Source organism: Drosophila sechellia, chromosome 2R, assembly GCF_004382195.2.
Source record: "Drosophila sechellia strain sech25 chromosome 2R, ASM438219v1, whole genome shotgun sequence".
NCBI lineage: Eukaryota > Metazoa > Arthropoda > Insecta > Diptera > Drosophilidae > Drosophila > Drosophila sechellia.
The window spans coordinates 6,230,395-6,243,142 of NC_045950.1; the positions used below are offsets into that span (position 1 = coordinate 6,230,395).

General features: G+C 39.5%; 1 protein-coding gene across 4 annotated transcripts in view; it reads right to left on the bottom strand.

Moving 5' to 3' along the window:
• The window catches only part of LOC6608440 (cAMP-dependent protein kinase type II regulatory subunit), a 31,660-nt gene that overhangs the window by 16,648 nt on the left and 2,264 nt on the right, over positions 1–12,748 (bottom strand). The gene's annotated exons all lie outside the window — the stretch shown is intronic.

Below are 12,748 nucleotides of genomic sequence, written 5' to 3' on the forward strand. Positions count from 1 at the left end.
ACACCCAAGGGTGCCGTCTCTTTCTCTGACGTTAAAGTAAAAAGGTCATCAGCTTGAAAATGTTTGTCAAAATACGACGCCTGGGTATTGATTTATTAACGCCCAGCAGAACACATGTCGTATGCGTAATGAGAGGGGCTCACTAAACGGATGGGAAAAGCGGGGAAAATTTGTGGAAAAGCAGGAGGGCAGAGGGGCGGATGCGGTTTGCTGACTCACACATTGCAAATGCCCTTTGTTACAGGAATTATGTGTACATGTTTACAGAGAGGAAATGCAATTTGCGCAAGAGAGAACGCTATAGTTAAAGATATTTCCTCGACTATCAGATACCCTTTACTCCACTGGTGAAAGTTGGATGAAAAAATTATTAAGGCTTATCAAGGCAAATTGGTAAGAAAAATAAGGTTTTCTATATATTTGTTTTTGTATTTTTTCCAGTGCAAGTACATATGGATTTTTACAAAGCGAATGGAACGCTTAAAGCTGTCAAAAGGAATTTTACAGCCCACGCGAAGCGAAAAAGAAAATTCACCAGGGCATACACACGATTTTTTATCGAAGCATGCCTATATATGTATGTAGATATATATGTATATGTGCCAGTCGCTTTTCGCATTCAATTTTCAACCAGAATGAGAGGGGCTATGGTGGCACTGAGACAACGACTTGTCAGTTAACCTTTGCCATCTCTCGGCTTTTCCCTGGCTAGATACCCGGTCTCAATTGTTCTCCGTTCTTAGCTTTTCGCTTCGGTCTGAAGTCAATTCAATTACTTTTTAATCTATTGGATTTGAAGACGCCCTGCAAGATGCACAAATCGCTTAACAATATTCTGAAATATGTCTGGCATTTTCTAAGGATTTAGTTATACACTCAAATAATTTTCCTCAACATAGCAGAGAAGATAACTTATTTTGGATGTTACTTTCATTCTGATAAAATTATTTAACTAGCAGAGAGTATCTTATAGTAGTCTCTTAAAGTTTTCCTGTTTAAGCCAGACTCTAAAATCTCTTCAATTGATTAACAAGATGCCTTGGACTTCCAAGGAAATTCTGTGAATTTGTCAAGGACCCGTCCGGTGTCTCACTTTCCATTAAGGACATCCCATCGGTTGGCTATAAATAGTTAAAATTCCCAATGCTATCTACGCACAATTTTAAGCCAGCCACTGAGAGCGAGGCATCCCTCCGATCCTTCCTGCTATCCAGCGATTATGGCCAGAATGATAAACTGCTGGATGGATGCTTAAATTGATGTCCATTAGCGTTAAATTAGTGAGCAATTATGTTGCCTGCTCGCTGGGGCGGGCAGCAGATACAGATACTCGTCTGTAGATGGAGATTCAGATACTTTTAAAGGTGGCAGCGGCGAAAGCAACAGCTTCTACCCGCGGATACATAAAACGCGATTACCTTCCAGTAAGTACAGTGAGCACTAAGGATTAATATCTTGCGATTTTGTATCTTTGTTCTCCATAGATACATCTGTGATGAAAACGTTGTTTTACATTACAAACAAATCGAAACTAAAACTGTCTGAAAATGTCACAGACTAGTGGATCATATAGAGTGTTCACTGTGCCATCCACCCTTCGGTGTGAGTACAGTAAACGGATGTGCTTGTATCTGTATCTGGGAGCCACCCTAGGAAAAGCGATTATGTGTTGTAACAAAACGTTTATCTACATTTGTTGCCGCCAACGCTCTTGCCCCATAAAAACGTTCCTAGATTCCATTCGCCTGTCGTTTTCCCAGTTTAATTTTAAACACGATTCTTCCTTTTTCTCGAACCATCTACCAAAAATTTGTTGCGCGTGGCAGTTTTTAACGGCGCGTGCTCAAAGCAAACAAGCCCGGCAAAGGCAAAAAAAAAACATTGGGTGAAAACAAAAAAAAAAAATGGAAATACTGAATAAGAAAACGTGAAGAAAAGCAAAACTTGCGCCCCAAGTTTTTCGGCAATTAACAACATGGCAGTATAGATAAAAGCAGAAACACACACTTTTCGTTCCAGTTCGCTTGCCGCATTGATTGCCGTTGCCCAATTCAAGACGATAAACTAAAAGGCCCAAAACGCGGATTACTACCAAACACTGCACAGCCGAGCAAACAGCGCAAAAGAGGCCAATTTGTGGATATTATCTGCTCGGATGTTTGCCCCAAAGTGCGAGTTCGCCGATAATTAAAAGTGTTCCAAAACGCAATTAACAACTCTGAAAGAGCTGAAAACGACTATTTTCGGGAGGGTGTTTTCGATTATTATTATTATTTTTAAAGCTTACTTATTTATCGAATATAAGTAATCGTTACAGCATCTTTAAGGTGTTTATAGCTGATCGAAAATTGTCAGCCGATGTTTAAATCAGATTGAATTAAGTAACATTACTCCTCGTATTTTTTGACGTTTATGAACTCATCACTCATACACGTCATGTTTTTATTATATCTTTTGACTTTCGAAATAAAAATTAACTTAACAAGTTATAAGATTGTATTGCATTGATTGTATCATTCCACATAGTGACGAAAAGCACTACATGAGTGTGAGAAAAAATTTTAATCAGTTGACACCGTAAATGTTTTACATTTCCTTAACCCATTATGCACTTTAATATTTCTTAAATACAAACAAGAGTTTACTTAACAAGTTCTAAGATTGTAGGAAATTGTAGCCACGCAAGTGGATCCTTTGCCAACTTCCGATTACAGACAACATGACCATTGTTCTACAACTCGAGATACAAAAGCCGCATTTGGCATTTGCAAATTTGCTTGCAATTCGGCAATTACTGCAGCATACATTGTGGCATCACAGATTGCAAGTAAGCAAGGCAAACTGAAATGGGATATATGTACATAGATACACAGCGCAGATACATGTGCATATGTACACATGGGTACATATTTTGTGTAGGCCCACCTACGCAATGCAATTAAGCCAACTCAATTAATTAGGCCTCAAACAAGGAGACGAGTTAAATAAACTGAAAGCTTTGCAAGCGGGCTGTAATTATTCGTAGCTGAAATATCTAAATATAAGCACTTCAATGTGTGCTTTTTGTAACCAGGTCGCCTTGCTGGGTGTTTTCGCTTCTACCTTCTGGATAATTATGCAAAAAGCTGGTTGAGAAAGGTTTCTGCCTTGAAAACGGCAAAAAGAACGTGAACAATAGACAAAACAAGGCTTTCCTTGGCCGTCCCCCATTTTTTTGCATGTGGGTTAATGTGCGAAATGTGCTAAGCGAACGCAAATTTTGTGTTTCGGTCTGTGCCATTTCGACGATATGCATGCATGAGGCTCATGGCCCATGGTCGCAACTCTAGCCACTCGCCACTTTATTATCCACCGTCCCCGCCCGACATTTATGCAAATCAGATCCAGATCTAGATGCGAATCCCCTCCCCCTGGCCAAACCATCGCCACTTGGCCTGCATAGCCGACTGCATTGGTAATCACTTAGCCAACAAGGAGACGGTGACGTCATGTGCATACACTTACAGGTCAACTCGATTAAACTGATTTTTAGCAAACTACATTTTCAAGAAATAATGTGCTCAAAACTATTTTCGAAACTAAAACCATTGAAAGCCGAAATAAATTTCAAACGCAGCCATTTTAAGCACATCGAAAAAAAACAGAAAGTTACAAAGTAAAATAGTACACTTTGTAAACATTTTTTAAAACTTAACAGGTTGTAAAAGTACATTTAAATTCGGCTGTGAATCTTCAATAAAATTGTATAAATTTCTAGGTATAAAAAAATATATATTATATTAAAAAAAAATAGAGTAGTTAAAAGTTATAAAACTGTAAGGTTTTATAACTTCGAAGAACTCAAGAATGGCATTTTTCCTTATTATGCCAGCAAACAGTTTCCATCTTACGGAACTCAACCTGTACTTCCAAGTGGCAGGAAGTGAGGTTGACAAGGCGAACAAGGCTGTTGGTAGTACTGCAATCGCAACTGGCGGCGACACCGAGTGGCTGTCCTGCTTTGGGACATACTAAATTGGCACTTAGAATTAGCCAGCCGAGAAAGCCAATGCAGCAAAAAAAAAAAAAACAATCGGACAATTCGAGCGTTGCAAAAACGTAAAAAATAAAAGTCGTGCCGATTCATAACACCTGTCACGGCATAAAAAAAACGTTCAAATAATGGTTGGAAAGTTAAAAAAAAAGAAAACAGCAAGTATGCCGTATATGCCGGGCATTTGAAACGCTCGAGTGACATTTGTGGTGCGATAAATAAAACTAAGGCCATTTAGTCGACAATCGTCTGCCGAGTGACTGAATGCATATTTAAATATTCAAATCGCTCAGAAATTCTAGCCATTCCAATCTACGGATTGGCGTACTCGAGCACTTAACTCGAGATATGTGCGCCCCAAACAAATGCGACAGTGATTAGACACAAGCCATTGACAAAGGCCGCAAATTAATTGCATAATTAGGCGGCAGCGTATCGGGCCAACAAAAAATGTGAGTGGCAAAAACAAATGGTAAATGTCCGAAAAATTGGCAGGGAAAATATTTTAATTGATATCTAAATAAATGCTAAACGAAGCGTGGGTACTTAAATAATTACACCAGCTAAACGATTGGAGTGTTTTTTTTTGTTTGTCACAGAATTAATGTGCTAACAAATCAAGTGATTTATTAAAAAAAAAATTTATCGAAAGTTAAAAGTTAATTAAATTGAATAATCGCGCTGCAGTGCACATTCAATTTTACAACTAAAGCAAAACAAAATAGGTTAGACCGTATAAATATCAAATAATGTTTTAGTAACTATTTATTTTGTTTATTTCTAAAGGAGAATTACATAGAATGCAGCTTTTAGAACTGTTTAATATCGATTCAATAAATAATCAATAAAATGCAATACAGGCAGGAAATAAATCATCAAAGTAATAAGCTGGCGAGCTCATTAAAATGCGATAAAAATTACAAACGAAGCCAAACAGAGCCAACAGAAAATATTTAAATTCAAAAGCTGTCGAGGGTCTGAAAAAAACAAAAAATAAAACACAATTGACTGCCCTCCTTCGATTTCTCCGACCCACACAAAACTTTATCTTTTTCGCACTCCCCTTTCGACCGCAGCAACAATGGAAATTATATATGCAAATTCATAAGAATATGAATATATATGTACATATATATACAAAGTGTACATATGTATGAATAAATGGGGAAAAGAAAAACTCTTACTTGGCGCCCATAAAGAAAAAGAGCAGCGAAACGGGAGCACCAGCGACAACTTATGTTTATTTATGGCTTGCATATGTTCTGTGAGTTTGGATATATTTTTCTGTGGGCGTGGCACTGTGAAGCTTGCATATGTGCACCACAGTCATATACACACATTTATATCGCCACAAAAGCGCAACATGTAGCTGGGATTTTCATGCCCCCAAGACCTATGCTAGCTATCCCATCCTGGCAAATATGTATTTTCACTTTCCAGCCCCCGAAGCTTGAAAAATTAAATTTACTCAACTCACTTGTTTTATTTTCTACCTGCAAGGCCGCTCTGCTTTATGGCCATTACACGTGGCAGAATTTGTCCAAACCTTTTGGCTAAAAAATCATGTTGTTCGAAAGACTTGTGGGATGGGAAAAACATAAGGTAATAAAGCGAAAAAAGGTTGGCTGCAAAGTAGGAAGTTGCCGAGTCAAAACATTCGATGAACTTGGGAGCGTGCTTTAAAAACATGTTTCAACATTTTAAGCCGCCTGACAATAAATCAAAGGTCCAGGACCTTTTCTAAAGAAAAAAGGACCAACAAAGTGCAAATAAAAAACACAATTCGCGAACAAGAGATAGTAGAGAAACATGGACGAGGACAATGGGTTCCAGGGTTCCATAAGTAAATAATCTTCGAGACGACAAACAAAAAAGGATAACGAACCTACGCCCCAAAAATAAAGAAACAATTCGCCTTGCCAAAATATTGCCAAGCTGCAAACTTCATTCCAGGCCAGTTTGTCTTTCCACAGGACAAAAGTGCTCCGAGGATTAAATAATAAAACAGATTTCACATCTCACTTTAATAAATATTCCATAATTAAATTGCCTGCAATGTCTTTGGGACCCGGCGGCCCGATTAAAAGAGAAATAAATTAAGCCGACGACTTCTCTGCCCAATTTACAAGCTCGAGTCCCCGGGCTTCTGGGGTGTGGGGCTAGACAGATAGCCCTTAAATTATCAATTAGGATGCCCCAAAGTCCAAGGGCCATGTGTGGGCAGTCGTTCAAAGGAAGCTACCGAGAAGAGGTCACCCAAGTATTTCATAAATACAGCGAATGCCAGGCGGGTTTTCTGTTTGCCCAGCTGGATTGAGCGCTTCTTTGAACAGGAGCAAGGGACGTACTCTAAAGCCATTCCTTGGACCCTCTAATCAAGCTGGGATCTGGGAAAGTTAATTAACAAGGACCCAAGAATGCTCACTCATTAGTTTTTTAAGTATATCCGCCTTATTTCGATGTAAGAGTAGCATTGACATTTTATATCTTTCAAATTTCTAATACCTAATGCTAACTATGCGTACGACTTTCTTAGTTCCTAGATATAAACACAGTTCATAGTTAGGTTGCCTTGGCTTGATTTTTAAGTGAACCTATCTCCAAACTGGTCAACAATGTCTGCCAAAATTGTTTACCTTGCTCGCCAAGCGTGAGCAGAAAATAACTACCTTTCACTTGAGCAGTCGAATCTGAAACTATTATCCAATTTCTCGAACAGCCACATGTAGTCATATCGAATATACATGCATACAGACATATTTATGTAGCTGAGCACTTCGTCAATCGCTCCAAGATTACTACACATTGTACGTGGGCAAATAGAAGTAATGCCGGCCCGGTTTGGTGTGTGCGGTATGTGTGGGTCCTTCTTTTGACCACACTCTCCATAAGACATACTCAGGGGGTGGGGAGGGGAGGTTGGTTGAAGAACACCCACCACTCCGATGGCCTTCGCTTCGTGGCTCCAATTGACGTCACGCAGCTGCTTGACTTTTGATGTTTGCCTGTGGGCAACACAACAAGCTCGTCAGCTGGCCTTCGGGCAGAGGGAAGCTTGTGGGAGCTTGTTGGAGGGGGAGGGGGGTAGGTGCTGGTTTATTGGGGGCCAACAGGGGTTAAGGGAAAAATTGTTTAATCGATTAAAGTCAAAGTTTCGTGAGATAAAGTGCGTGAGTGGAGCGGTCTGAAAGTGAAAGACACTAGCAACAGCAGCCAGATAATGCCGCTGCCCATCAGTCAGTCAATCATTTCCATCCACCTGCCCCATCAATCCTGCCCCCCCAAGGCCACCCAGCACCCCCTCACCAGAACACTATGAAAAGCAAAGTTTTGCAATCAACAAAAGTTAAAAGTTACCACTGTACTAGAAAAGTTTTTCTAATTAGTGAGGACTCGCAACCGCAGGTGTCAAAAGGCGTCATCAAATCAGACTCATTTTGCCAGCACACACACACACACGATAAAATGATAAGCTCTGACCTTTTAAATTAAATATTGTATATATAGCTTAACAAGGAGGTTTTTAAAAAAATTTACAAATTATTTCACTTAGCAGTGTCAGAGAGACTCAAGTAGCTAAAGTGAAGAAAAGATTGGATAAATACTTTAAAGTATAAATACTTTAATATATAGTAATTTAAATAATATATAGCATTAAAGTGAAGAGCTTTGGTAATATGACCACCAAGTCGGCTGACGGCAAAAGGCGTCATCAAATCAAAGCTACTTAGCATGCACATAAAAGTTATCTGAACGAATACATAGTGATAAGCCAAGACTTTAGATATAAGTAAGTCCACGCAAATGCGTCAGTGGGCGGTAGATAAGTTATCAGTCGCCGGGGATTTCAGATTGAGACAGACTCGAGACGAAAACTCAGTGGGTCAGTCAATCTGGCACACCAGAAGAAGACTGCTGACATATGCTTGTCTTATATGTAAGTATATCTTATGAGTATCCTATGCGTGGGCATTTGGATTTTTCATTGGAGCATTCGGCATTTTTTGCTGAGCTGCAGACATACGGCGTGCATATTAAAATCCACACAGAGACAATGAAATTTATGAGTTTCGCACAGAAGCACAGAAGTCCAAATTTACGACTAATAAACCGCGGCGGGCACAAATAAAATGAAATGAAAATGGGGCCAGCTTTCAGCTTCGCTTTTTCCACGATGACACATTTCAGGGGACCTGTCATCGGCTGGCCCAAAAGAAGTGACATCTGTGGCATATTGACAACCTGGGAAAAGTAAACTGAAACCGCATCCGCGAAACCAATCGGTTCGCATCGGATCGTTTGGGATCAATGAGCTCATAGATCGCCAGTTAATTTTCTGGCGGTGGCGTATACTTAATCGATTTGGAACTCTGTCAACTAATAATAGTTTTGGCCTCACGTGCCGCGTCCGCTTATCGCGGCTCAGCAAGTTTATCGTTTATTCAATATATACATATATATTTATATATATGTAGTCTGCGCGAAAAATATAAAACTTAATCAAGATAAGTTTCCCGGGAGCGTGGAGGCCAAATGACTGGCATCCAGTCAAGGCAAGCCAGTGAAAACTTTGGCCCTGCCATCAGAGCAAAATGCGGTTGCCCTCCTAATTAGTTCGAAAAGGTCTTAGATGGCAGCAAAAAGAAAAAAACTAGGGAAAACTTCCCAAGTTCGTGTAATCAAATGAGCTAAGAAAGTGAAGCTGTAATGGCGGAGGCGTCCCGAAAACACGACAAGTAAATCCCATTTGGCACACAAAAGTGCCAGAAGTTGACAAACAAATTCGTTTGGAGTTTTAGCTTGCTAACTTGCCATATAAAGGACGAGAAATAAGAACAATTATAATCAGATATTTATTAAAGAATGACATAGACACGGCTTCCTTTGCCACGAATCAGCCTATTCAAAAGCTAAGTACCTAATATCTATTTTAGATATCAATGAAAAACGATTACTTTTAAATAAAAAAAACCTAATTATAACTTGATAATGCGCCTAGTTTCTGCGGCTGTCTCGTATCGATTTTCATGTCCTAATTGGTGGAGCAAAATTGCTTCTTGGACATAAAAAAGGGAATTATTGAAGAGCCTCGCGAATAGCAATCTGGATCCCCTTAGCACACTCTTTATATACGCACATAAAGAAAGAGGGCGGTGTTGGGCGGTTTGATTCAATTTCTGTTCGCTTTTTGTTGGCCGAAGGTCGTGGTTTTTATTGGCCGTTCCGTTCCGTTCGTTTCTTCTTTCCTTTTGGCCAAACAATTAAATTTTCGCTGTGTGAATATTTCTTTTTATTTCGCTTTTTTGCTTGATTTGCGGAAAGTGAAGGCAGGCGGTGGGGGGTTGGTATTATAATTATTTATTCAGGCAGCACCAAGAAATTTGTTGGCCACTTTTTGAAGAAGACGCAAATTATGCGCAATAATTTTTCGAAGAGTGTGTGACTCACTTTTCATATTTACACATAATTTATCAACATCCGTCAAAGTTTCAAGGCATTATCACCGCAAATCAGAACTCAAAAAACTTTTGCGACTAATTAATAATATCAACTTAAGTTTGACGGCGCACCAAAGCTGATTTCCATGTTTTTCGACCACCAGGTGGAAATTGAATATTCAGCAAATATTGCGCATACGCCGCGTTGCCTTTGTTTACGCCATGGGTTCTATTTCTGGATTGCGAAATTAATTGCGAATCAGAATTGAAAAACAATTTTCTCAGCCAATTGTTTGGCATAAAAGAGAATGGAATGAAAGATGTATATCGCCGGGAATAAAAACAAAAAACGAGGACAATCAAGAGAGCTTCTTGCCTTCATTGTCCTTTCGTTTCTGTGATGAGTTTTTCACGTGCCGCTGTATTCACCCTTGTCAACTCCAGTTACAGGCCACCTAAAAAATATGAAACATAAATGGAAGCCAAAGGATTGCTGTCGATAAAAATGCCTTTAAGCCGACTGGCAACTTTTTCATTAGTTCCTTTTCGTTACAATTTGTCGGCGTTTTTAGTTGTATTTTTAGAACATTTCCCCCGTGTTGAGCAAATATTATTGATGACTTTCTATTCCAGCCCGTGCTGGGGGTATCCATTATGACTGGCCACGGATGCGGGGAATCAATCAATAAACGAGGAATCCCAGCTGAACTATAAGCTCCACGGGTCCAGGAAACGTGAGGACATGACAGGAATCTCCCGCCTACCTACGACAATGAGCAGAAAGGAAGGCAAAGGCAAGTAAAGGGAGTCAGTGGGAGTGGGTGGTAGTGGACCCGAGGCCATGGTGGCGAAATAAAGGGCCTTTCAAGGGTGGTGGCCCCGGGCCATTGAATCGAATACGCATTGAAGTCGTCCTGCCACGGCTTTCTTTATGTATGTATGTATGTATCTGTGTGTGTATATGTGGTGCGCACAGATTTGGGCCACAATCTCGCCCTCTTAACTCGGAATTTAATTTGGCTTGGAAATTGTGTGTTTTGCCGCTGATGGAAGCTCAAAGAAGCTGGGCTCGGAAGAATCAAATTTTTGAAATTTGAAAGCTGGAATCTTTTGCCCATTAATTAGTTATTTCTTGTCCACGTCCAGTTTTTGAGATATAAAGTTTCAAAAAAGTTCAAAAAAAATCGAAATGTTTTTTTGTATACATATATTTATTTATGTTCATCATTAGTTGTACATAATCCCCCCGGCTCAGCTGCTCCTGGCCACTTACGCCGATGACACTGCCATGCTGGCGTCTCATCCTTCACTGCAAACTGCCTCCAACGCGGTCCAGGATTGGCTGCACGCAATCGAAAAATGGACTGCCAAATGGAATGTGGCCATTAACTCCTCAAAGTCAGCCTGTGTAACTTTTTCCCTGCGACCAGGAACCTGCACAGATCTGACCTTCAATGGAAGCCCTATCACCAATGCTAGATCGCACTGCTACCTAGGAGTTCATCTAGATCGGAGACTGACCTGGGGGGCCCACATCACGTCGGTCAAATCAAAGTCACTGGCGAAGCTAAAAAAGCTCGACTGGCTCTTCCACTCAAGCAAACTTCAAATGAGCTCTAAGGCTCTTTTAATCAAAGCCATTCTCGCTCCAACGTGGAGTTATGCCATCCAGGTGTGGGGAACTGCCGCCAAATCCCAGCTTAATAGGCTCCGTGTGGTCCAGTCAAGAGCTGCACGTCACGCATCTGGGCTCCCCTGGTACGTGACGAACATAGTCATCGAAAGAGATCTGAAAGTTACCCTTCTTGGGGATCAGATTAATTTCCACAGCAGCCGTTATGCCGACAGGCTTATGGCCCACCCGAACCGACTAGCAACTATCCTAGCTGATCCCATCTCTCTCCGAAGACTGAAGAGGGTACACCCCAGCGATCTCCTTACACGGAGGATAACATAACATATTACATTTTCTTTTGTACTTTATAATTAAGATACCACTTGGTCTCATTTATCATTATCACACATTAGGTTAAGTTCAGAGGAATTACTGAACGATTCCTTTTGAAATCTTAATAAATAGAATTAGTTACTCCTTAAAAAAAAAAAAAAGTTGTACATAAATGTAAATTCATATGTGTGAATTGGCGCCACAACTTTAAGTTATTCCATACATATGTACAACATTAGTTTTAATAGGTGGAAAAACGAAAAAAACCATTATAAAGTGGAGGGCAACCGTTTTTAATTAAAAATATTTATTTTTGAGAGTGGGCAAATTTTCGAACTTTTTCGAAAATTTATATGTCAAAATATAATACTTCAAAACGTGGGCAAAAAAAAACTAATTGGTGGGCAAACATAAAAAGTCGACTTTTTGATTTCCGAAAATTTTCGAACTTTTTCGAAAATTTATACTTCTAAATATAATATTTCAAAACGTGAGCATAAAAAACTAATTGGTGGGCAAACGATTCTAGTTTTCAAATTTCAAAAATGCAATTTTTCCGAACCCAGCTTCTTTGAGCTGCTTTGAGCTTGTTGGTTGTTGGCCAACTGTGTTGCTGGGCTCTTGTTCGCCTCTGCCCGTTTGGCGAAGATGCCAAGTTTACAAAATGGAGGAATTAATTGCAAATACAGCTCATCGAGAAAGAGCCCGAGAATTTATTATCTGGATTTCGTTTTTCAAAAGGGGAAAAGAGGATTTTCAGAACGGGAAATGTAGTCGGATTACTTAAAAACGGTGTTCCTTGTATGTAACTGGGGAATTTGGAATTCAAGCAGCTTAATAGTCGTACACTCAAATAGAAGGTTTTTAAAAAATAGATGGCACTGCATAGGAACCTTCCAGTCGCTTAATAGTTCCTGTTGTTCGTTTCAAATAAATCTGGGTTAAATTTAAATCTAGACATAAGGGAATTTCAAATTATCTGAGCAAAATGTTTTTACGATTTAGGCCACAGTACTATTTACAGTACAATTTATATGTTTATTTTTGTTTTTAAAAGCTTGTCCAACCCTTTTATTGAGTTTTTATGAATTTATTGATTGCATAATAAAGGAGAAGTACATATACATTTGTAGATACAACGGGTGACTGAGCAGCAAAGCTCATAATTTTCCTAAATCGTGGTTACTATTTCAAATAAAGTGTGCCAACCTACTAGTCATACTAGTGTACTTGAATGCTTTTCTTTCATTTTCAAATTAACGAACAATATTCAACAATATACGAGTAGAGGTATAGGTACATTGTGTGTATATTGTGCGCTCATTGCAG